Below are 25,009 nucleotides of genomic sequence, written 5' to 3'. Positions count from 1 at the left end.
TTAAACTTTATTGGCAGCCTCAGAGTGTCAGAGCAAGCATATATCCTGCAACACGTATCTGTCTGTCTCCTTGTCCCTTTTATAAAGACGCAAAGTTTTTCTTGGACATTTGGTGGATGCTAAGATTCTCATCTGCTGAAGTCCCATATATAAAATGGCCTCATAGTTACAATAAGCTATACACATTCTTCCACACAACCCATATCATCTCCAGACTTTATTAGAAAATGTAAGCATGTTAGTAAATGTAAGTAAGTTCTAGACTATATCATTTAGGAAACAAGGAGAAAAATATGTATATGTTCAATACAAATGTAATTTGTTTTCAAATATTTTTGTTCTCTGGCTAGTTGAGTCCTGAATATGGAGGAACTGTTTTTACGATTTTATCTTTGATATTTCTTTTAAAATTAGATCTGTTGTAGAAAATATATTATTTGGTATTTTAAATCAAGTCTTAGAGTATGTGACTTTAATTGACCTTATTCATCCATTTGTAATTTGTAGATGGAAGACTGTTCTTTCATTTCCCGGCCACCCAGACCTGAATAATCACAGACAAACTATATTAATTACAACACAGTTTGGCCTATTTACTCACACCTCTTATTAACTAATTCTTACATCTTAAATTAACCCATTTTTATTAATCTGTATATGCCAAAAGGCTGTGGCTTACCAGGTAAGGTTCTGTTCTGGCATCTGTCTGCTTCAGCAGCTACGTGGTGTCTCCCTGACTCTGCCTACTTTCTCTATATATCTCTTCCAGCCTACTATATTCTGCCCTGCCATAGACCTAAGCAGCTTCCTTATTAGACATAGTAATGAAATATATTCACAAAATACAGAGAGGTATCCCACATCAGTAATTATATTATAATTTCCACTATTTAGGGACAAAATAGTGCTATCATTTAAAGAATATTTTGCATTTTCTGGGCTCACTTTAAATTTCTTGTCTCCATTCTTTCCATTGGGCAGAGTTTTATTCCTTTATATCCATTTTTTTGGACATACCCTTACCCTTTTAGCAGGCAGATTTACCTGATGGATATTTTCTGATTGAGACAAGTGCTTTAATATGCTGGTGTACTACTTTAATATGCTGATATCTTACTTTAATATGCTGATGTACTACTTTAATATGCTGATATCTTACTTTAATATGCTGATGTACTACTTTGGTCTCCTCCATCTTGTTTGTCCATAGTTGCAGTTCTGCATTCTCAAATGCAGATTTGAAGGAAATTTCAGCTATCCATTTTGGGTTTCCTTTTAGTTAGAATAAAAGAAGTTTTAATTATAATGCTTAGTTGTGTGTTACTTCTTAAGCTATGGCTCATGCAATAACTTACTATTTTTTAGTATATATACATATATGCCCTAGTATTTTATAGGAATCATTTACTTAACTCTTAAAGCGGGAAATCATGTCTGGTGCAAGTAGATATTTGTAAGTAGATATTCATAAAATGATGAGCAAATTCTAAAGATCACACTCTTAACCACCAAGAAGCTATTCCAACAGAAGAAGAGCATGCCCAGTCTTCCCTTCTTATCTAGAACCGACATGTTCCCCACCACTCATCAGAAGCCCTGATAGGTCTCCATCAGTTCGGAGTGTGTGTTTGTCCCAGGCACCTCCAGCTACTTCAGGCAGAATTAGGCACCATTGCAAACAAGGTGCCGTGCTTACTAATGAGCTGGATGTGAAATACCATTCAGCAGAACCCACAGCGAGCCTGTTTCCTACTAACGGGAGACGCGTACTGTGGCAAGTAACTGCACTGGGTTTAAGGTGGTGTGCAGTGAAAAGGAGAATGGCTAAGTGAGAGGGAAAGTTTCTGAAAGATTTGGAAGCTGGGTTCATGGGCATCTACTCAGGTGAGGTATTTGAATAGGGAACAGACAAGGATGACAGGAAATTTTTCCAGAAAGGACAGAAAAGAGAGAGTAATAGAGAACAGAATGTGTGTCTATCTTCCCCTCCTATCCTCCGGGAACAGAGCAGACATATTTATTGAGGCATGGGACCTCAACAGTGCCACTTAGCAGCTGAAGTGACCAACAGTGACACGGAGGTCTGGCTCACTGCGTTTTTCACGTTCAGCCAGAAACAGCCTGTTATTATATCAGCCCGGTGACAACATGGTATTCTGAGGATGTTAAGTGGGTTCGTTTGCAGAACCATGAGCAAGACGACTACATGTATGGGCATAATTAGCACTGGTGACTTCATCAGGTACCTGCCAGAAGGATGTAGCTGTGCTGGAGCCAAAAGGAGAGCATCCTTCTAGCCATCCCCAGTGATCCTAGAGGTAACTAAACTCCCAGAGTTAATTAGGCTTGAGGCAAGAAGTTGCACATCAAATTCAGGCATTAAGATTGGTGTAGCTTCACCTGCAGCTAAGAGATGGTATCTTGCAGTTTTATTGCTGTGGAGAGACACCATGACTAGACCAGCAATGCTTATAAAAGAAAACGTTAATGGGGCTGGCTTCTTCATCATCTTCTTTTTCTTCCTCTTCTCCTCCTCCTACTCTCCCTCCTTCCCCTCCTTCTTTCTTCCCCTATACTCCTCTCCATTCTCCTTCTTCTGTTTGTCTTTTTGAGACAAAGCCTCACTATGTAGCCTTGACTAGCCAGGAAATTGCTTACTACATAGACCAGATTGGCTTCAAACAAATAAAAAATCCACCTGCCTCTGCCTGCCAATTGCTAGAATTAAAGGTGTGCACCACTACCGCCTAGCTTGAGTTTGTGCTTCTTGAATGCATGTGCTCTGTCTTTGCTCTCAGGCTTCCTAAACATTATTTTAGCTACACTGGCTCTAAACTATTTTCAAGAGGAGTCACCTGTATTGGGAATACAGGTAACTCAGTTTCACACGTGAGAATTAAAGGTGCCTAGAGCCCACTCACTGGCCAGCCAGTCTAACCAAGCTAGTGGTTTCTAGGGTCACTGAGAAGCATCATCTCATAAAAGAGGTGAACAATGATAATAGATAATAGTTCTGACTGAAATAAATTTTCAATTGAAAGGATATTTGGCTAGAAAAAAAGGGAATTCCCATCTAAAATCACATAAGCAATATATGTTTCTTCTATTTACAGAAGAAAGTAACAATGAAGTAGCATTGTATCTGATCAGGCTATAAAACAGTGGGGTATGTGTGTACCCCCCATTCTTTTTTTTTTTCGAGACAGGATTTCTCTGTAGCTTTTGGTTCCTGTCCTGGAACTAGCTCTTGTTGACCAGGCTGGCCTCAAACTCACAGAGATCCACCTGCCTCTCCCCATTCTTATATCTAGGAAACACCCCTTGCTTTACCACACACCTACCAGAAAGTCAAAATATTAAGAATCCACTTATAAAGGGAGGTGACTCATCCGACAATACTTGCATTGCACTTCCCACTGAGCAAGAGCTTAAGAAGGACTCATGTGCTTAGAAAGAACGATGCCTTGGTGAAATCAAATGAGAGTTCAAACAGCTCCCAACTTGTCCCTGTGGCAGCTTCCACCCAAGAATGCAAGTTCGTTCAGAATCCACCCTAAGTAACTCCATCTCTGTGTCTTTGCCCTAGGAGAGGTATCACACTTGCACGAAATCTCCCATTCTTTTTGTTTTCTGAGTCACAGTTTCACCCCGTCAGTCTAGGGAAATTCCAATCGGTCTTTTCTTTGGAGCAAGTTTTATTTTGTTGTGATAGTTTTGAAGTCTTAGATGTATCCTAATGGAAGTCTCTGAGTCTGGACCTGATGACTTTTCCAAGTATCTGCTAATGAGCCAGTACAGTCTCCAAGCCAGACTCTGCTTTTGGGGGGCAGGAGAGATTCCCCGAGTTACTCGGATCCCCACAGAAGCAATCTCTGCATGCATTGCTAGCTTTCTTCCTTAGCAGGGTATATTTACAAGAAACAATGATGGTTTAGTTCTTTATTTAGCCAGTGGACTAAAATGAAAGAAATGTTCTCACGAGTCTTGCATGGATTATTTTTGCAAATAGAACAAAGTCTTCTTGCTGAACCAGGAAAACATATGTGGAAGAAGATTGAAGAAATTATTTTTCTATGAAAAGACAAAAGCCAGAAGAAGCTGTTGAGAGTCTGTAACACCATGGGGCCATGAAGGGCAATGTGTTGGACCCAGAGACAATGGCGATAGTGTATTGGCACAGGAATAACTTTTAGATAAGCTAAGTATTAATAGAATAATAACTGACATTAGTTTAAAATCTTATTTGTCATTTTTAGTTACATTTGTGTATTTATTTTGTATGTGCTTGTATGTGGGTGAATGCATGCTGTCTCACATGTGATGGTCAGAGGATAACATGCAGAAGTTCACTCTTTCTTTCCACCTTGTAGGTCCCAGAGTCAGGACTCATCTCCCACCAGTGACTGGGAGTCACTAGTCTGGCATCAGAGGCTAAGAAGGTACAGAAGCATTGGGGACAGGGTTTTCTTATTTTCCAAGATCAAGGATACAAATCTCCTCCTGACCAGAACCTCTCTGATACTGCAGCAGATCTACTGGAGGGTTCTGAACTATGTTCTAGAATCTGTGTATAAAGAAAACCACAAAGCTGATATCTTGTCATCTTTGATGGTCCCTAGGACGGAGAAGAAATACTGCTCCCCACTGGCCTGGTTGACTCTCTCCCCAGAAACCACCAAGCGGTTCTGTTCTAACTTTGAACACTACACAGTTAGAAGCTTGGAACTGCCTGGGACCCAAATGACACTGCCCCCAAACACCTGGGGACCCAAATGACACTGCCCCAATCACCTGATACATTCCCTCCTTTCTGTTTGGGTCCTGTACTGCCTCCTGAGACCATACTGCATAAGTAGCCACATCCAATTGTAACAGCAAGAGGCTAAGTGCAGTATTCTCTCCTGAGCTCAAGTTCAAGAACACAAGAGCAATGCTTTGGGAGTTGCCCTGGACACTAAAGGTAGTGTTGTTATGTGAACTTAACCATGTTCAGGGCAGAGCATAGGGCCAGAGCCCAAAATTTCTGTGCCTTAATATGTGTTCTTCCTCTTTGATCTGGTTCTGTTCAGTGGTAAGTACTCTTTAATATGTTCACTGCAAAAGCACAAACATCAGCATATTTTAATTGCTTTCTAAATACCTCATTCTTCTTCTCCAAAATAAATTTCTGCCATGTTTAACCATAACTGAAGCTCCTAACTTCATCACCTCTTTTGTTCTGTTCACCAGTTTCATCTTGTGGTGTTTGGATTCTTTCATTCTAGCTCTCTCTACTGCTTTCTTTCCTCCTAAATAACTGTTAAGAACGGTGAAGACACCATGCCCATGCCTTTCGGTAGCTCTGTCAGGTTGTATTTCACCCGTATTCTCTTCCCTATAAGTTCCTTGCTATTTTATTCAAGTGTATTAATGCTCTTTTAGGTTGAGCCAAGGATAACATTTACTCCATCTGCTAAACAGATCATTACAACTACAATCTTTTCAGTTCCAAGATTTCTAATTCATATTTGCTCATACTTAGCTGTTCTGATTTGGTACATTATGGTTTCTATTTATTTCCTTCCTGGTCTTATTAGCCTTTTAATTACCCCCTCATGCTATAGAACTTACTTATATTTTAAAAGAAGGTGTCTTTATATGAAGACATGTACAAAGAACTCCCTATTTCCCTGGAAATGAATAACTCCGAAGAGTTACTAATTGGTCACATAGCTGTGAGTGTCACCAACAAGCAGGCTTCTGGGTTAGCAGCTGTGTGACCAACAATATCATTCTCTTTTATTCCCCCAAAGTCGCCTTCTCAAAGTAAAGAATTCAATAGTTTTTAATATGTTTATATTAAATATGAATATTTGAAATCACCCCCACTATCTCATTTTAGGGCATTTTCATCATCTCTAAGGAGCAAGCCTCAGATACATTAACACTCACTCTTAAATTCCTTCCTCTACCTGGATTCTGATAATTATTAATTGATGTTCTGGCCCTAAGATTTTTTCCTTTTTCTGGGACACTTATATGCATAGAGTCAAATATTATAGGATCTCCTACACACCTTCTTTTAATTAATGTAATATTTTCAATGACTGTCCAGATTTAGCAAAAACTAGTCTTTTATTTCTTTTGTGGCTAATAATTCTTTGTTTAGATCTCCCATATTTTGTTTATTCATCAGTTGAAGGACATGTGTCTTTTTCATCTTTGAGTCATTATAGAAAAACCCCACCATTTTAATACAAATATCACATTGGTCATTACCTGCTTTTATGTTTTGTTTATTTGGTTAGTTGGTTTCCATTTAAGCTGTGTAAGACAGAGTCTTATCATGTAATCCATGTTGGCCTGGAACCCTATATGTAGTGAAGACTGGTCTCACCTGTACCTCAACCTACCAAGTTCTGGAGCTGCGAGCCATCATGCCTGGCTTACAACTTAAACATTTATTTATTTATTCATTCATTCACTCATTCACTCACTAATTTGCAATTTGGATGGCTTCCCTTGAGCCTCCGTCCTCTCTTACCTCAGGTGGTCTCTGTTGGTAGTATCCTCTGAAAAGCCAGAGGTTGTCTGGGTTTTATAACTGCATCATTTGAACAAGGCTGCACTAACCTTTGCTGAACCTGAGAGCACTTTCACCCAACGCCACAGCCACACGATAATATCTTGCCTTATAAATTTTAATGGACTTGGAGTTCATTAATTGTTACTTGCAGACTTTCTGATTAGCACAAAAGAAGCCATAACAATTTTATTGCTTTTATTAAGGTCAGGGGCTACCTAGTTAATCTATAAATCACAAAGCTTAGTATTAGATATAGATCTGTGAGTTTGTAAAAGCGTTTCAGAAACATAAAACTCAATAATTAGTCTACATTTTCTTGGACTTATGTTACTAGACCCAGGGTACCATTTTATGTGAAAGCCTTTTATTCTTCGTGGAGGAGTCCTTAATATTACAGTTATTATGGTCACAGTTTTGTCTTAAACATCTATGAGCATAGTTTGCGGGAAAATAATTAAAGACCAAATTTTAGGAGAAATGTGATTAGTGCCATTATTCTGTTTTGATTCTTTTAAGCATTAAAAGGTCAAATGGGGAAGCAAAAGAATAAGAATAGGAGGACGAAGCAAAGGGAGGAAAAAAACAGCAAGAGAAAAAGAAAAGAAATGAGGATAAACACAACATTGCCTTTTGGGGTTCTTTAAGAGCTTTATAGTGGAAACTCTCAAAGTGAGTGGTGGATCCTTTGACAATAGACTAGAAAAGCATGTCTTCTTAGAGGCACGTTCTGTCTGTTGGCCTATGAAACACTGGCCTTTGTTTATACTAGCCCTGCATCAAAGGAATCAAGTCTGATGTCTAACTTTCAAAATGACCAACAGGATTTGATTTCTAATACCCACAAGGTAGCATTCTGGACTAGCAGCTGTATGGCCCTTGAAACAAAAGCTAACCTAGGCTAGACTTAACAGTTCATCTTTCAATATAAAAACAGAATAAAGACTTATAGCTAGAAATCAAACCTATATATTAAACGCAAACTCTTTGTTGACTGGAAATCATATTGATCATCACTGGTAAAATATACTGACTGGACACTTTAAATATGCATCAAGTATCCAATATATAAATTAAATGAAATTTTTAAGTATCTGAAACTTACATATATAAATGTATGTGATTAGGCATGTAATTTATAAATTTTATAATGTGAATTAAATATTGACATCATTTCAGTTCCCCTGAAAATGCCTACAAATACAACATAGCAAGAGTGTCAATAGAAAAAAACCCTAGGGACACAGGGTTATATTGTGAATTTTCTTCAAGCTTAAGAAGAATGGTATTGAGACATTAAATTGATAGTCAAACAAATTCCACCCAATAGCACTCCACAAGCCTTCAATAGCAACATGCTATGGTTCTTTCTATTTTAATAAAATTCATTAAAAAGTTAACTGTTTTTATCTATTTCATTTCAGTTACTCTCAAGGGACAAACTCACAGTTCTTTCTCGTTTCTATTTCTTAAAATTGTTTATCTATTTGCTTGGCCAAATTTTCCACCATCATTGGCAGGTTGACTCTTTAAGACTTTGTTGGAAAAGCCACATACGTAGACCAATGTGTCCATTATAGATGATGAAAGGCCGCTAGCCCTCAGTTGAAACCTTAATCTTTGCTGGCTAGTTCAGTGTCAACTTGACATTAGATAGAGTTATTTTGGAAAAGGGAACTTGAACTGCAAAATACCCTCATCATCTTGGACCATGGACAAGCCTGTGGAGCTTTTCTTAATTGGGGATTGATGCATCAGGGACCATCTTACTGTGGGCAGTGTCAGCTCTGGGCAGGTGGTCCTTGGTGCTACAAGAAAGCAGGATGAACAAGCCATTGAGGAGCAAGCCAGTAAACAAAATGCCTCTATGGCCTCTGCTTCAGTTCCTACTTCCAGTTTCCTTGCTTGAGTTCCTGTTCTGAATTCTAGACTACAAGCTATAACATTAAATAAACCATTTCTTCCCCAAGTTACTTTAGTTATGCTGTTTTATCACAGCAACACAAACCCTAACTAAAATAACATCTTACTACAAAAAGATGTTCTAACCATGAACATTGGCTATTCAGGTAATAGCCATTATCTGAATTTCACTGTGGCCACCAAACTGAGGTGTCATTAGTGATTGTGATTTGAAAGCTTTTTAATTTTATGCTTTCCTGGCTGGAGCTGAGAGAGAGTTGTCTTTTGGGTCCTGTGGACCTAACATTCATGTATTATACTACCTTCCAGTCCTGCAAGTGCCTGTCCTTCTTACTTTCATATCAAATGCACCCAGTACCAACCAATATACAATACTCAATGTAGGGAGTGAAGGGATCCCTGAGTAAGTCCTCAGTGAATGTGTACTGTTGACATGAGCATGGGCAAGCCAAAGACCCTCTAGCCTAGGGGTGGCAAAAGGGAAAGAGAGAGACTGTCCTGTGAGTGTTGACAGTGTGTGCAGAAAATGTCCACTCTAGCTTTCTATCCTGAGTATTTAAGACTTGAGGACCATTCCCCTACAGAGATGAGCTAACCCTGCCTCTGTGATCCAGTTGTATATTGTAAACCCTGCTTCCTTGTTTATCTTATGTACTAACACTCTATCCAATAAGCTCCATATTCTATTCTATATAATAAACACACTGAGCTTCCAGGATGCTGAAGTGTCTCTCTATCCAAGAGCCCAGACCACCTAACCTCAGCTTTTTTGTGTATCCGAGTGTCTGTTTGTCTGTCTTTTCTTCATTCCCTCAACATCCCAGTGGTGTCCATCCTCGGAGCCCATGAAGGATGCAGCAACTAAAACTACTGAAACTGTCTTTAACGCCTTCCCTGAGAACCACACATTTATTGAGTCATCATGTTGTCTCATCCTTTTCAACAATAATTTTACCCAGGAGTCTTAATACCTCATGACACCGTTTCCAATTCACCATCTCCAGATACTTCCTTTTCTTCTTTCACCAGAAAGTTAATTCCACGATGCACAGCTTGGCACATCCTCCGTAATAAGATAGGATATGCTGTATTAAAAAACAACCTCATGGCTTACCACATAAAAGCATAATCCATCTTTAACGTGCTTGCAATGCTGCTGCTAGCCCAACAGTAATCCATTCACCATGGTTTCTCAAGGACTCAATGATAGAAATTTAACCTTAATATACAATTTTAAAATCCATGCAATGAAGAGAAAGCATCACAGCAAGACATGAACAGGTTCTTAGGCCTTACAAAAAGCATATAATGTAAATCAGTTAGCTAGAATCAGTCTGGCAGTCACGAACAGTAGCAGAGAGGACAGGTGAGTGCAATCTTGCTGTGCCTAAAAAATGAAGAAAGCCAGAAACAGTTGGTGATCTGCATATCCCACTCGTTTATGTACAGGGAAGAACATGAAGTAATTGCTTCCCACTTTTCAGTATCACAATAATTTTGTGACAATACTTTAATGTTTATAGCAATATGAAGATAAAGTAAAATTGCAAAATAATAATGGATTAATCAAAAAGGTATGTCTTCTCAATATAAAATGGTTAAATTAATAACTTGAATCAGCATATCAAATACCAAAGTCAGAACTATAAACATAAAACTTAGTCTCAAGGTTTAAAAAATTATTAGTATGCACTTTCATTCCATGTCAATGATATGGCAGAAGAAAATATATCAAATAACTTTTTAAAGAAAGATGAAGTAGGATTTTTTTCTATATAATTCTTTCAAGTACCTATCATTTAGGAAACATTCAGATAATAGATGACTATTTACATAGCATTCAATCAGTAACTTAATTACAAATATGTAGCCATATTCTTTAGTGTTTCATAAATAAAGTACCGTACAGGGTAGCAATTACTTGTACATATCACTTACCTATTTCTATGAAGAGTATAATTCACACACAAAGCAAAGTGCTCAACAGACTCATCTCAAATGCTTGAGGACTCTCATTGTGTCATTTTTATGGATGTTAGTGGCAGTCAATTATTTTCTTATTTAAACTACTGGAACAAAAGACAGCAAAGTGCTGGAACCACAGAAAATAAATGCCAACATTCCTTCGTAAAATCTTCTACAGCCACAGCACACAAATTCTGTCTGAGACTATCTTGAAATTCAATCATCCTTAGAGTACAAATTTCATGTCTTAATGAAAAGCATTATGACTTAAAAGTTGTTTTTAAGAAAAGGAAATCTTTCAAGGGATAGTGTTCAATTTTATTCTAAACAAGAGAAAATATGAGTATCATATACGTCACTGTTACAGGAAGATAGATATATGTGTGTGTACGGTAGATAGACAGACAGACAAATAGACAGACATTATGCCTTTTTAAAGGTTCCATTAGACTGTTTGGTAATGAGAGAGTTAGACTCAGGTCTTGAGAGCCAGCTTCCTTTGTCCTTTTCAATTACAGGGACTACAAGAACTACAAAGTAAATGCGGATTTTTAATCAACAACTAAGACACTAGATTTGCTTCTCTGTGTATGCATAGAGCATGCCCACAAGAAGTGTATATTTAGGCAAGATATACCTGAAAATAAAACAAAGCATATTAATGTCTTCTTGTAAATGTAGAGAAAGAATAGAAATACCAAGGATTACTTAGAACTGTTTAAAGGAAGACAAAGATATTCAGATTCTATGCACATGAGAAAGGAAGGTGAAGAATCAGCTAAATAATAAAACTGTGGCCTGGACAATTGAAATCTAATACCTTTATGTTAATTACAAGTTTCTTCATTTGACCTCCTTTTAAAAAATAATTCAAAATGTTCTTTATTAAGATTACTTTATATGTGTGTGCATGCATGCTTCTCTCTCCATATCTCTCTCGCTCACTCGCTATGTTTGTGATTGTATGTGTGTTTGCGCACGCATGTGTGTGCACATGCACATGAGTTCAAATACCAAGAAGGCCAAAGACATTCAATCCCCTTGGAAATGAAGTTGGCAGCAGGTGTGAGCCACTTGATGTGGGTGCTGGGAAACAAATTCAAGTCTTCCCCCAAGAGCCACTATAAGAGCAGTATGTGCTCTTAACTACGGAGCTATATCTCCAACTCCTCAAAATGTTTTGGATTACATAGAATCATAAAATTATTTATTAGCATGAAATTTCAAGGAGATGCAACAGTCAAATAATGAATTTGAGATTGCTTCAGATGGGAAAGTCGGTATTTGTGGTCATCTCACTCTTGTGACATAACAGGGAAAAACAAGTAAATATAAAGTGATTTGGGAAAGAAAATAAAAATTGTTATTGGACATAACTGTTGAATACATTAAAGAAAGGAAAGTAGACAGGCTTGAATGGTAGAAAGGCAGTGAGCATCAAAACCTAAGCCACACAGGAGGGGGTAAACAGGAGGCGTGTAGTCAGAAAAATGTCAAAGATTTTTTTTAAAAAACTGGGTAGAATAATAGAGGCTGGCGGATTACACACAGGCATGGTCTGCTCAGATGTCCAAGAACGAATCTGGGAAAGCTGGATAAGAGCTCTCAGAAGAGGTGGATGCTGGGCAAAGGTCCCTGGGTGTGACAGCGAGGGAAAATGGGAAACTTTATGAAGCGGAACAGGAGAAAGTCCAGCGTCCCACCAGGAAGCCTTGGTGAAATTTATGGAGCTCGGCTCTCCCAGGGAAAGTCAGCCCAACAGAGAGCAGGAGCCAGGGTTCAGAGAGAGACTCAGAGAAGCGTCACGTGCTTTCAGCAACAGATAGATTTATTTCTTCTTTATGCCTAAAAGTTAAAATGTGAACTTCCCGTTCTTCCCCCCAATTCCTCCTATTGCACACGCCCATTCCCACTTGGAACCATGGATTATTTTTCTTGGTTATTGTAATACACAGACAGACAGACTGATTGACAGATGGACCGACAGATAGACAGGTAGATATACCAACTGCTCTGTCCATTTAGTGTTACCTGTGTGTATATATTTTCAACACTGAACACTTGGTATTGGATAATCAATTAGGGGACTCCTTTATAGGGCAAGACTATTTCTCCATGAAGATTTCTACTGCCCTCAACACTTCTTAACTGCCTGTAGCTCTTCCCCCTTCCCCCGTGAGATTTTCCCCATTCCATGTTAGCGTGTCAATTGGTGGTGTCATTGTTCAGGTCTTGGTTAGGCAGCCCTATTATTGAGAGATCCTGAATGAAACTTAACTTTCATTTAAGGAAAATGCAAACGCACAGGAGATTTCATAGGCGTCTGGTTCCTGCTATCTTCCTTTTCCTCTTTCCATGACACCCCCAAGCCTTGGGGACAGGAGACATATCAACTGGGAATGGACTTCCTCAATCACTTGTTCTCTGTATTTTGACTAGTTACATGAAGAAGAACGCTTAAAAGAAATCCCACACTAGCTCAGAATTGAAAATAATTGAGGGTTATTTACTTAGGGGTAGGCTCACAAAATACAATCCTCTGCTAGAATGGAGAACAGCAACAGAATCCCACAGCCAGAAAAGAAACGGGGCCTGCGCTTTACATCGTCATATATAGTATAAGAGGCCATGCCCAAGTGGGCAGGTAACTTAAAGGCTACTGGCTGTAGGAATTCCTACAGCAGTTACCGTTTTCTGTAATGGCGTCCATCTGTTACAAAGAGACATTTCTTTGATGATGGGTGAGAGCTACACTTACTCATGGGTAAGAGGGTAAAAGTTGATCCAGTTAGAAATGATGCTAATTTAGTAAACTGGCAATGGTAAGTTCTCCTCTAAGATCCATGGCCTCCCTAGCTCCAGGGAGATGGCTAGGATTCCAGTACCAGATAAGACTTCATTCTTGTTGAGGGGCCCGTATGTCCACTTGGAGGGCTGGTGTTTACAGCTGAGATATAAATGCTACCATTGCACACTTCTGGCTGTCATCACCATGCTTGTCATCATTGCAATTCTGTAATTTCTAGGCTGGGTGGAAATATGGATTGTTTCCATCCCTTGGCAGCTTGCATTGCACCTTTTAGAATTAAAAAGGCTAGTCCTTATGAAGGATGGTTTGAGCCATATCCTACTCAAATTCATCAGGCCTTATGTCTAAAGGACATGCTGTCTTCAGCAACAGAAACTTACCTTCAACCTCTGAAAGGCAGCCAAGAGCAATGGGAATGACCTATATTGATTTGGGAATCTCTGATAAACAACTCAAAAGGGAGTTTCTCACGCAAATGGTTTCTCTCTTTGGAGTTTTTGTTGCTTGTCTAAGACTCGTGTGGGAAACACTGTCAGCCCAAGTGGAAAATTTCCATTTAAATTGTGTATGACTATATGGATACACAAAAACTTATAGAGAGAGGGGAAGAGCAGGATACAAGTGATTTGAAGAGGGATATGGGTAAAACTGGTAGTGAGGACTCTAACAGGGGACAGGGACAGGAGGTCAATATAAAAGTAGAGGGAGGGAGGGGGGGAGGTAAAATAAAACCATGTCTGAAAAAGCCATAAGGAATAACAGTGTTCCTTATTTCCCTAAATGGAACAGATATTTTAAAAAGAAGAAAAGACAAAGTAAATGGTACCATCAGCACTGGCAGAGGCTGCAAACAAAGCCCCTTTCCTGAGCACTCAGTCAACAGCGGCTAGATATCATTCTTAAAAAGGTGTGTGTGTGTGTGTGTGTGTGTGTGTGTGTGTGTGTGCGTGTGCGCGCGCGCGCGTGCAGGTGCAGGCATATGTGTTTCTGTGTCTTTGTACACATCAATATGGATGCCTACAGAAGCCAAAGGCATTGAGTTCCCAAGGAGCTGATGTTACAGGCAGTTGTAAGCCATCTGATGTAGGTGCTGGGACACAAACCGAGCTTCTCTACAAGAAGGGTACATACTCTTAACCTCTGAACCATCACGTCAGTCCCTAAAAGTCATTTTCAAGATTCCTACTGAGTTACTGAGTTGGTGGCTCAGCCACCTCTGACCCTCATGAATCACACACTTAGGAAACTCAGAACAAGTGTCATGTGTGGACTAGACACTAAAATTTGGCTGGTACCTCTAGACTGTGGGGAAGAAACTTAGTATTGTAACCACATGAGAATATTTAGTCAAGTTGAAACCCGTTGGTGGCAGACAGAGGTTAAAGGCACACACTGAACATGAGGAAGTCCTGGACAGAGCAGCAGTCACAGGCCGGCCAATGAGCAGACTGTGTAAAGGAATGAACACCCAGGAGTGTGGCTGGAAGCTGGGAGCCCAAGATGGCATGCCTAGAGTCCAGGCTGGAACCAGCATCAGGTGGTCTCTGCTCCCACCAGCTCTCTCGCTTTGCTCCCACCCCTCCTTTGAATCACACCAGTGGCTACGCATTAGCCCAACTCTGCCTTGCTGTGTTCTAATCCTGGATCTTCTGTTTCCTCCTTTTGCTAGCTCCCCACTCTTTTCTTCTTCACGTTCATATTGTTAGGTTTTCACAGAGAACAAAGCTAGTCGGCCTTGGAGGACTGCCCTGTCTCAGACTTCCGGAAAATGATATTGGTTTAGATAATCTGATTGCATCTCTTCACCTCTCTTTACTCTACCTGGAGCCAGCTCTTCCTCATCACCCGTTTGTCCTACTGTAGCCTCTTACAGCTTTTCACTATTTCACTTTCTCCATCACATCAACACTCAGCACTAGTCCTATTGTCTGTTTTCCCCTTCCCACTCATAAGCACAGCAACTAACATCTTAGCTTACAACTGCTGTCAAAGTGATTGGAGTCGACTGTGTAATTGCTTTTATTTGACTGATAATACCCCTTATACTTGGCCTACCACTTTAAGAGCGTTTGGACTTTATTTCAGATAGTTTTCTACTCTCAGGGCAGTATTAGAGATTGAACGTGGTCCTCTGAACATCATATATAACTCCTGATATAGACCCCTTATGTTACAACAGAAAAAATAAAACACCTCCTCCCTATTAGAGCTGAGTTGCTCTTGGGCATTGCAAATGCTTCCATTAAAAGAATAAGAGTGACTGAGAAATAATTCCTTATCTACATATGATGGTGCATGCCTTTAATCACAGGGAAATAGAGGCAGATGGAAATATATAAATGCAAGGCTAGCTGAAACAGCAAATTCCACAAAAGCCAGAGCTACATTGTAAGATGCTGTCTCAAAAAAATAAAAATAAACTCAGTTAATGTTCTCACATGAGTCGTACAAGTTCCAATGAAAAAGCACCAAAAAAGGGAAAGAAACAGGTCAAATCACATTTCCAAATGTACTAATCCCACAATAAATGAGAATGAACTAGATAAAACAAAGAATTCAGAAGAACATTTGTAAGTATGTTCAAGGAACTCAAAGAGGATACAAAGTCTTGGGTGAATTCCAAAATTCAAAAACAAATAAATGAACTAAATAAGGAAGTCAGTACAGGATCTAAAAACAGAATTCAAAAAAGATATAAATTCTGAATGAAAACTTTTATGTTTAATATAATTATTGATGTAGTTGTAGTATATATAATTTGATGTTCTCCAAATGCTTGAATTTTCTCATTCAGTTCTTTTCTTATCTTTCATGGCTTTATGTGCTTTTGGTGAGTTTTAGTATATTAACCATACACTTTAAGATACTATTATGATAACTTGCTTTACATTTATATTTATTATGCATATTTTAGTGGTTGAGAGTTTACTGTTGCAGAATGTTATTTAGCTATGTAAAGGCGTATTGCATTTGTTTATATTGCATTTGTTTAATTAAGTCAAGTTGTGTTGCTGTTTCACCTTGCCTACCTAAGATACCTGATTGGTCTAATAAAAAGCTATATGGTCAATAGCCAGGCGATAGAGGGATAGGCAGGGCTGGGGGGCAAAGAGAGTAAGTAGGAAGAGAGAAAACAAGAGACAGAGAACAAGAAAAGAGTTGAGAATGAGGGAGAAAGAGAGGGAGACTCCTGGGGCCAGACAGCCAGGCGGCTGCCAGCCAATCAGACATGGAGTAAGACATACAAAATAAAAAAAAAAAAGATAAAAAACCCTGAGGCAAAACTATAACAGTAGCATGCTCATGAGCCTTCTGCAAGCACAACAATCTACACAAAGCTGAATTTGAATTAAATTTGAGCATATTAAAAATGTATTTCAAGTGATGAACAAAAAATTGTTTTCACAATTGCACTGAGGCTTCCAACAAGAGCCTCTCTCATAGTCTTGTCCAAATGTGAGTGTGAATGAGCAAATGGGAAATCAAAAGAGCTCTTGACGATGAAGCCACTCCAAGGTGCTCTCAGTAGTGTGGGAAAAGAGACACAAAGCACAAGCCTGCATCACGGGAATGCGCCTATTTTAGAAGCAGAGTTCCAAAAACATGGAGAACCCTCAGACGACCAGTGATTGGCTGGACAGGATGAGATTCAAATGTGTTTGCTTCTCACTCCCTTTCTATCAGACGAAAGCAAAAAAGACCACCGTGGTAGAAAAGAAAACTCAGGCTGCTTGACCATCATGCTAATACACGAGCTCCCTTGCTCTCTTGGTCAGCTTTTTCAGAGCCTGCCGCCTCCACAGCACTGCTGACCTGGTAGGTCTGATTATGGATGATCAATGTGCCTATTTGCAATAAAACTCTTTGCACAGATCTGGACCCTCAGCCCTTATTCACTCATGCAGAAAATAACGGCAGTTCAAGGCACTTGCCCATAACTCCAAGCTTCATTAAACAAAGGGAATGTTACCTAAAGTCTCTTTAACTGCCTTTATGCTGCCACCAGGAGAAAAAGAAGGAAATTCTAAGAAAGTAGACTTTCCAGTGGTGATAAAATAAGGATTTGTATCTCTGTGTGCTGATTTTTGTGTCCTTCTTGGATATCCAGTGTTTAAAATCCACCACTTCCGTGGTTAGCAGAGAGAAATGTGAAGAAAGGCAATGGGTTTGAGGCAGATTCTTCTTCCTAAGTTTTCAGTGGGAATTCTCAGCTCTGCGGCAGAGAATGGGATGCCGCCCCTCCTTCTCATTTATTATGGACACCAGCAGTGTCAGATGGTGTCTGAAGAGCTGGAGGCTGACAAGATGGTGGGGTGGCTCGGGGCATTCAGCACAGACTTGAAAAGAAGGTCCCTTTGCGGCACATCACGCCATGACTTCTGTTCTACCTCTTTTGAGAGACTCGAAAGTTCTGGTACCCATTTTGTACAGACACACATGTTAACAAGTACCTGGTATGTGAGAACGACATCAGCTAGGGAGCTCTAATGCAGGATTCTTGTGTTAGGATGCAAATGCCCACTCGACTGACATCCAGCCCTCTGCTGACTCTAGGCAGGACCCATACTTTACCTCCATTCATAAGAATGTCTTCCTAAACTTGTTAGAACATCTGTTCACTTTCTTTTGTACTCCTCTCCCTTCTGTCATGATTCAAAACCCATAAGGAAAAGCAATCTCAAAGGGCAAGATAATTTCAATTACAAGTCAGAGTCTCAGTTTCTTTTCTATCAATTAAGTGTTTGTTTCTGGGTAATAATTAGTGTTTGTGTTTCAACTCTCGAGCAAAGAGAGGCAAGTTAGTGATAAATGTGTTCATGTATCCATTGTCCATTGCTCTTTCATTTTTCATCTTGTATTCTCTGTCCATTCCTGAACAATGAGTAAGCACAGCTTCAGAACTTCAACAAGAGAGGCTCAGAACAAGAGAAAATACTGTTTTACCACAGAGAAAATATTGACAACAATTCTTTGGAGTGTCTTCCTGCTTTGAGCCACCAAAAGATTGCCTATAAGGTACAGGAGTAGGTGGCCACATAAAATATGATAGACATATTTATTGCCTTATTTTCATTAGCCACTGCATGTTAAGAAAATGGGCTAATGGTGTTCTCTGCCCACTCAGAAACTATATAACGAGCAAAGGGCCCATAACAATGCCAAAGCACAATCCACTTTAAAATCTTCCTCTGATCCCCTCTCAAACCTTAAAACTGTGTGCACTCACCTCATCCAAAGTCCACCACTCAGCCTCTCAGCTCACCTGAAAATATTTCTGTGTCAAATGGGAAGCACATAAAAAGTTTTCATATGGGAGATTAGAGAGGAGATATCGATATTAATGAAATTACTACATTTGACAAAGGTTATCCTTGAAACATCATTGAAAAACATGCCAAGAATGACTGAAGGTTGGGAACATGAGTGAACTGTAGTATGATATCTAATAGGTCCTAATAATAAAAGCCCAGAGTCAGATATTGGGGGAAATGCTAAAAGACCAGAGAGATGAAGGAGCCAAACCACATCCATCTTACCTCTCAACTTCCCAGCTAAAAAGAGACTGAGTTCCTGTCTCCTCCTACCTTATCACCTCCTCTCTCCACCCAGACAAGAACTGAAGGAAAAACAGGCTAGAGTTATAGTCAAGGCATTAAATTACAGTGAATACAAATTACAGAGAAATTAAATCTACAGATGAGCATAGCTTAGCTCTGAACAAGCTATATGAAGGTCAAAAACAAGACTATGGAGGGAAGTTGTAAGGTACTGGATTTATATATTCTTTTTCTCAACAGAAGAGCTAGCTGGCCACTAACAGTAGAAAGCCTATGGGTTGATCCGGAAGGAAGGAGCTCCCTGTGGTTAGAAGGGATTTGAGAGGACACTGCTGGAATAGGTGAGGGACTTCCATTAGGAACAAATCTATTTCAAACTTTAAATTTTCTGTAGTGAGTCAGGAACTAAGAAAGTTTATGCTGCAAATGAAAACGTAAATCGCCTTTATTTGAGGGCAGCTGACAACTTCCAGGCAGGCTGGAGTCCTGTTGGATATTTTCATTATGGAATTCAGTTCTTTTCGAGCAGGAAAAATGATGAGAATTTCAATTTTGTTTAAAGAATCGTGTTTTAAGTCTAGAAATGATGCTGTGTGTAGTATAACATACCCTCTATTTATGGAAATTCCCTGTGGCATAAAGGTGTTCAGGTTTCAAATTGTGGAGACGCTCACCTACTTAGAATAAGTTTGGACAAGGAACCTATTGTTCCAACTTAAAACTTGGGATGAAATATTAATAATCTGTTAAGAGTATGTCCTCCTCTTACCCCACACACACTCCAGCTAAAAGCAGAATTGATCAATTCAAAGATTCCTGAGGAACTTAAGATTCTGTGCTGGTGGCCCAGCTGTGTAACACTTCAACAGATTCTGTGTGCTGGTCCACTCAGCTCCACTCCCCAGCCGAGAGAATCCTTGTCTTTAGCATTGTGGGTCTCTTTCCTTTCCTTTAGTTTTAAGCTGGACAGTTCAGGCTTCGGTCCCGCTTTTGTTTTTAGTCTCTGAGTTATGTCATTGGCCTCCAAGGACTGGAACTTATTTCAATATATTTTTACCAAGACATAAATTTCTATGGGTAAACTTGTTCAGATACAGTGTATAGGAAGCATTTATGTCTTGGTGAACTTGTTCAGATACAGTGTATAGGAAGCTTTTATGCCTGGGTGAACATGTTCAGATACAGTGTATAGAAGCCATTTATGTCTAAGTGAACTTGTTCAGATATACTGTATAGAAATCATTTATGTCTTAGTCCCTTTTCTGGTTCTACAGCCCCCGGCATAATGACTTCATATATTAGTTGTTTGGCCAGGTTTTTGAAATTTAGTTAACTTTCTTTTCTACCTATACATTTCCCATAAAAGTAAAACAATATCAAAAATGATAGAATTTGTAAAATATCATGCACAAAATATTGATTCTTCCATTTCATTAGCTTAATATATGGCATTTATTAAGGTATTTGAAATACATGATCATCTACTATTTAAAACCAACAACCTTTGGTTTCTGGAATGAACAAAGAGATAAAGAAAACATTCTGGAAAGGGTGAAAGCTTTGAGCAACTTCATGCTTCCTTTACATAGACACTGTGAGCATATTTCATGGGCGATGTGGGAGTTTCAAGAGATATAGGTAGACAGACAAGGTCTTCCTGTTTGAGGGTGTTCAGTTATCATCCCTACCTCCAACAGTCAGAGTGTCTACTGTGGAAGAGTTGGGCAAGAAGTAACAGATGGTGAGGATGTACTGTGGGACACAGAATCACTCTTCTTGTTCGCATCAAATTAAGGAATTTCAACTCTACTCCCCAGACAGCAAAGCAGGAGAGAAGTATTACAGCATCTCCCTCAGCTCCTTCCTCTCATGGGAAGACTGGCTGATGTAACTGATAAGTTGGGGACGAGGGAATATATGCAACTCAACACTGTCTAATTTCTTGTGATTCAGAAATAAATAGCTTGATCGCAGGATGTGTGTTCAAGAACCCCTTTAGCAGGTTCTCCTGCAAAGCAGAGACGTGGTTCTGGGAAGACCTATCACCGCCTCATAACGATTTTCTTGTGATTGACAATATTATTCCCAGACATATCGTATTTGAGACATAAACAGATACTTCCCATTGTCATCATCTCAACAGTTTTGTCAGGTTGCAAAATGTCTTCACATTGTTTCATTTATTAAAGCTGCTTCAACAACTCTATAATTAATAAATAATAATAAAAACAAATAATTCTACCTCTATTTTGATAATAAGAGAGGTTCTATAGCATCTTCGGGTTGCTCAGACAATAGTGAAAAGGCTGATCCTGGCGAACAAATGTTCTTCCTATTTCTATGCAGTGTTTACACCCTTCCCATATCCTCATTACATCGTGTTCTTGTAAAGACAGGATTAACTGCGTGGTGACTAAACTGAATGATTTGTCCTTTTTTTAGTTGCCACAAACATGTTAGTATATGTGACTAAAAGTATTTAGGTGAATATTAATATAGGATCTAAACACAGTAATGAAAAGGTTCTAACTTTGTTAGATAGATGCCTGGATGATGGATAAGTGTGGCATAGACATAAAGACAGAATGAGATATGATTCTTGAGGAAAATAAATATAATAACACACAAACTACTGGAACACATGCTGGCACATACTGTAGTGGACACACACACACACCCATTAAACGAGAGATTCAAACAACAGGGCAATTCACAGAGTCATGTTTTGAGATTACTCTACAAATGTTGTACTATATACCCATTAGAAGGTTCTTTGTGTTGTAAAGAATTGAAACTAACGAAGCATGAATGGCCCATTGTAAGACTCTTTCAAAGGAAGTCACCTTAGAATCCATGAAAACCAACAAAGAATCTAACTAAGGTTTTAGTACTCCAAAGACTTTAAATGCAACACCCATCTCTAAACATTTTTATTAGAAAGGTGACATCCAGATGGAGCAGAGGGCAGAGGGGAGGTGCACAGTGTCGTGCACATGTCTTCTGGGTAGTAAAAGAAAGCATTGAAGCAAGGCTTTAAGTGGACACATTTCTAACCTTGACACAAGCTGCTGATGAAATGGCCCCCAGGACAAACAGCACAATTGGCCTGATTTTGACCTGAGTGGTGAGGCTTTTACCAGTGGGGTACTTGGAGTTCTGTCATGCAAATTAATTCTTCAACAATAGCAGAATACATTGTGTAAGAAACAGACAAAGGGGACAGATTGAGGCTAAACAAGTTGCAGATCTCTTTCAGAGGTGGCGGGCATTAGAGGGAGTTAGCAGAATGAACAGAAACTGCCTTAGGAAACATAACATGGAAGTCCAAAATACTTGGGTACTTCCATCGAATATGCTGCTTAGGGGAAAACACAGTCTGCACCCCAACACCTGCTGGACCTAATGGACTCTGAAATGTTGTTTCGGGATTAATCAAGTCATTTAAAATCATAGCCACAGTCCCCATTCACTACTCCTGTGCATAAATGTGCTGATCCTGATACTAATCCATGTCGGGTGACTTGAGCAATATATCACCATAATTGCCATTTTAGGGCTGCAAATTGGAGCTAAAATAACCAGATGCAAAAGAGATGGCCATATCATACCCTCAAGATGGATCTTCAAAGTTCAAGGAGAGTTCAAGCATGGGAGAGGCAATAGAAAGGGGTCAAGTGTAAGGGGATTGTTCATGTTCAAGAGGAATTAACTTCACAAATATATTGTTTCTGGGGTGGTAATTGTCCCATCTTCCAGTTATTCATACCTCATTTCCTCGTTGCATTCTTCTCAAGCATTTAATGAAATGAATTTGATTTTGACAAAATATTCTATTTCAAAATTGCCATTAATTTTCAGGATTTTTTTTTATTCTTCTCTAAATTATCTGTTTAAAGGGATAGAAACTGGTGTGGGGAAATCTACTATTTCCCTAGGTAATCCTTGGCAGGAATCAATGCTAGCTTTAGGACATCCCTTCGTTGTTCAGAAAACTAAGTGATTTTTTAAATGAGGGGTTACCATACCTATATCTCAAATATCTGAAGTGCAAAAGACTAAGATCTGTCCCATGTGACCATGTGAGTAAGACTGAAGCAGTTCTCCAGTTGGCCTGCTACATTTTCTCACTTGGAGTCTGAAAAGATGTCCCGAAATGCCTACTGAGCAGTTACTTGTCCATGTGAAACTGGGAAAATTGGGAGCAGGACAGAATGCTTATGATTAAGTTGCTTTAAAAAAAAAAATGACTATCTGCTTCTTTGAGTCTTTATCCTGTTATCACTCATTTAAAATAATTCCCCATAAAAAGAAAGCCAAATTTCTACTTTTGTTTCAAATCTTCACTTGTTAAGCTACTGGACAAAGACATCCATGATCTGGAGCCTCTTGACAAAGATTGCTTTCTTCACAAGCCAACTTCTGTAACAGTAGATGGCCATAATTTCTCAAGGAGCAAAGCTGGTCTTACAACCATTCTAGGGCTCTACTTTGTCTATGACAAATCTCATCCTCCTTTCTCAAGCAAGCATACTTATGATCATTCTTAATACTCAGATGAAATGTCACTACTTTTCTCTGACGGGTCACCCATGTATAGAAGTTGCTCCATTTGATGTTTTCCCATAGTGCAAAATTGAAACTCCAATTGTAGGTCTTATTACTGTATATTGTCAACATTTTCTTGGTGTCTGTCACCTTCAATTACTTTCAAAACTTTCTGAAAACTATATTAAATATAGGTTAAAGCAATTTATAAACAAATATTAAGTAATAATAAAATGTTTTGGTATTACCTCTTAAAACAAGCAAAGTGTCACAAAACATCATCAATATTTCTTTGTGTTTATTTTTTTGAATCAAGTATAAAAGCCTCTGGTATGGATGGGATAAAATATTTAAAGGGGGAAGAACATTTGAAGAAATAATTCTCTAAATTCTCTCAACATAGATAAAATCCATGTTTCAATTTTGAGTTCAAACAGTAGGATAAAAATAAATAAATAAAAATAAATTAAAAAAACACACTAAGATAATAATAATCTAATGGCTCAAGCTATTATAATAAAGAATTAAAAATAGCCAGTGGAGAAGGGAATATTCCATATTACAGAGCAGCAAGGATCAGAATGAACCTCATTGTCAAAGCCAATGCATCCAAGCAACAAAGCAGCAAAAATTTTTAAATAATAAAAGAAAAACCAAGGAAAAACGTAATTTATAATTTGGAAAAAATAAAAGAAAGCAAGTTTTATTGTAGTACCAGATGTGGCGGCACACTCATAGAACCCCTGCTCCCAAAGCTGAGCATTATTCTAAATGGGTATATGCTAAAATATAATAATAAAGCTGAGATGAGACACATCTGTATTTACATCTGAAAGCTTCAACACTTCACTCCAATACGGAGAATAAGCAAATATAAAATATTAAGGGCATACAAGACAGCCAAACAATTTGATACACCTAAGGTTACATATCAGAAGCCAACTAAGACAGCTTGAAAAAAATAGCAAAAACTAAACTCATACAGGGTACAGACTGTGACCATAATGTAAATGAACTGGAAGTCAATGGTTAAAAGCTGGAAATTAGAAACTCTAATTAAACTCAGTGGACCACACACACACACACAAAAAGACATGAAAGTAACAGGTAGATTTGACGAGAAGAGGGTTTCAGTCAGAAAGGAAGAATATGAATAAGGGGAAAGGGTAGAAAACAACTACTATTCATTAAATAAATGTAGGGAATGGTCAAAAAAACTAAAAATTATTTTTTAAAAAAAATGTGGGAATGGGAAAATGTGGCACATTTACACAATGGAGTACTACTCAGTGGTAAAAACCAATGACATCTTGAAATTTGCATGCAAATGAATGGAACTAGAAAAACCCATCCTGAGTGATGTAACCCAGACCCAGAAAGATGAACATGATATGTACTCACTCATAAGTGGATACTAGCTGTAAAGCAAAGGATATTGAGCCTATAGTTCATGATCCTAGAGAAACTAAGTAACAAGGTGAACCCTAAGAAAAACATATATAGATCCACCTGGAAAGGGGAAATAAACAAGGCCACCTGACAAAATTGGGAACATAGGGGTGAGCGGAGAAGGGTGGGCAGAAGGGGTAGAGGAGAAGAGAAGGGAAGGGAAGAGAAGGGAAGGGAAGGGAAGGGAAGGGAAGGGAA

The sequence above is a fragment of the Alexandromys fortis genome, unplaced genomic scaffold (assembly GCF_014885135.2).
Source record: "Alexandromys fortis isolate MF-2015 unplaced genomic scaffold, M_Fortis_MF-2015_v1.1 scaffold_0, whole genome shotgun sequence".
NCBI classification, from domain to species: Eukaryota; Metazoa; Chordata; class Mammalia; order Rodentia; family Cricetidae; genus Alexandromys; species Alexandromys fortis.
The sequence above is the reverse complement of the archived record's forward strand: the minus strand, read 5'-3'. Positions refer to the sequence as shown.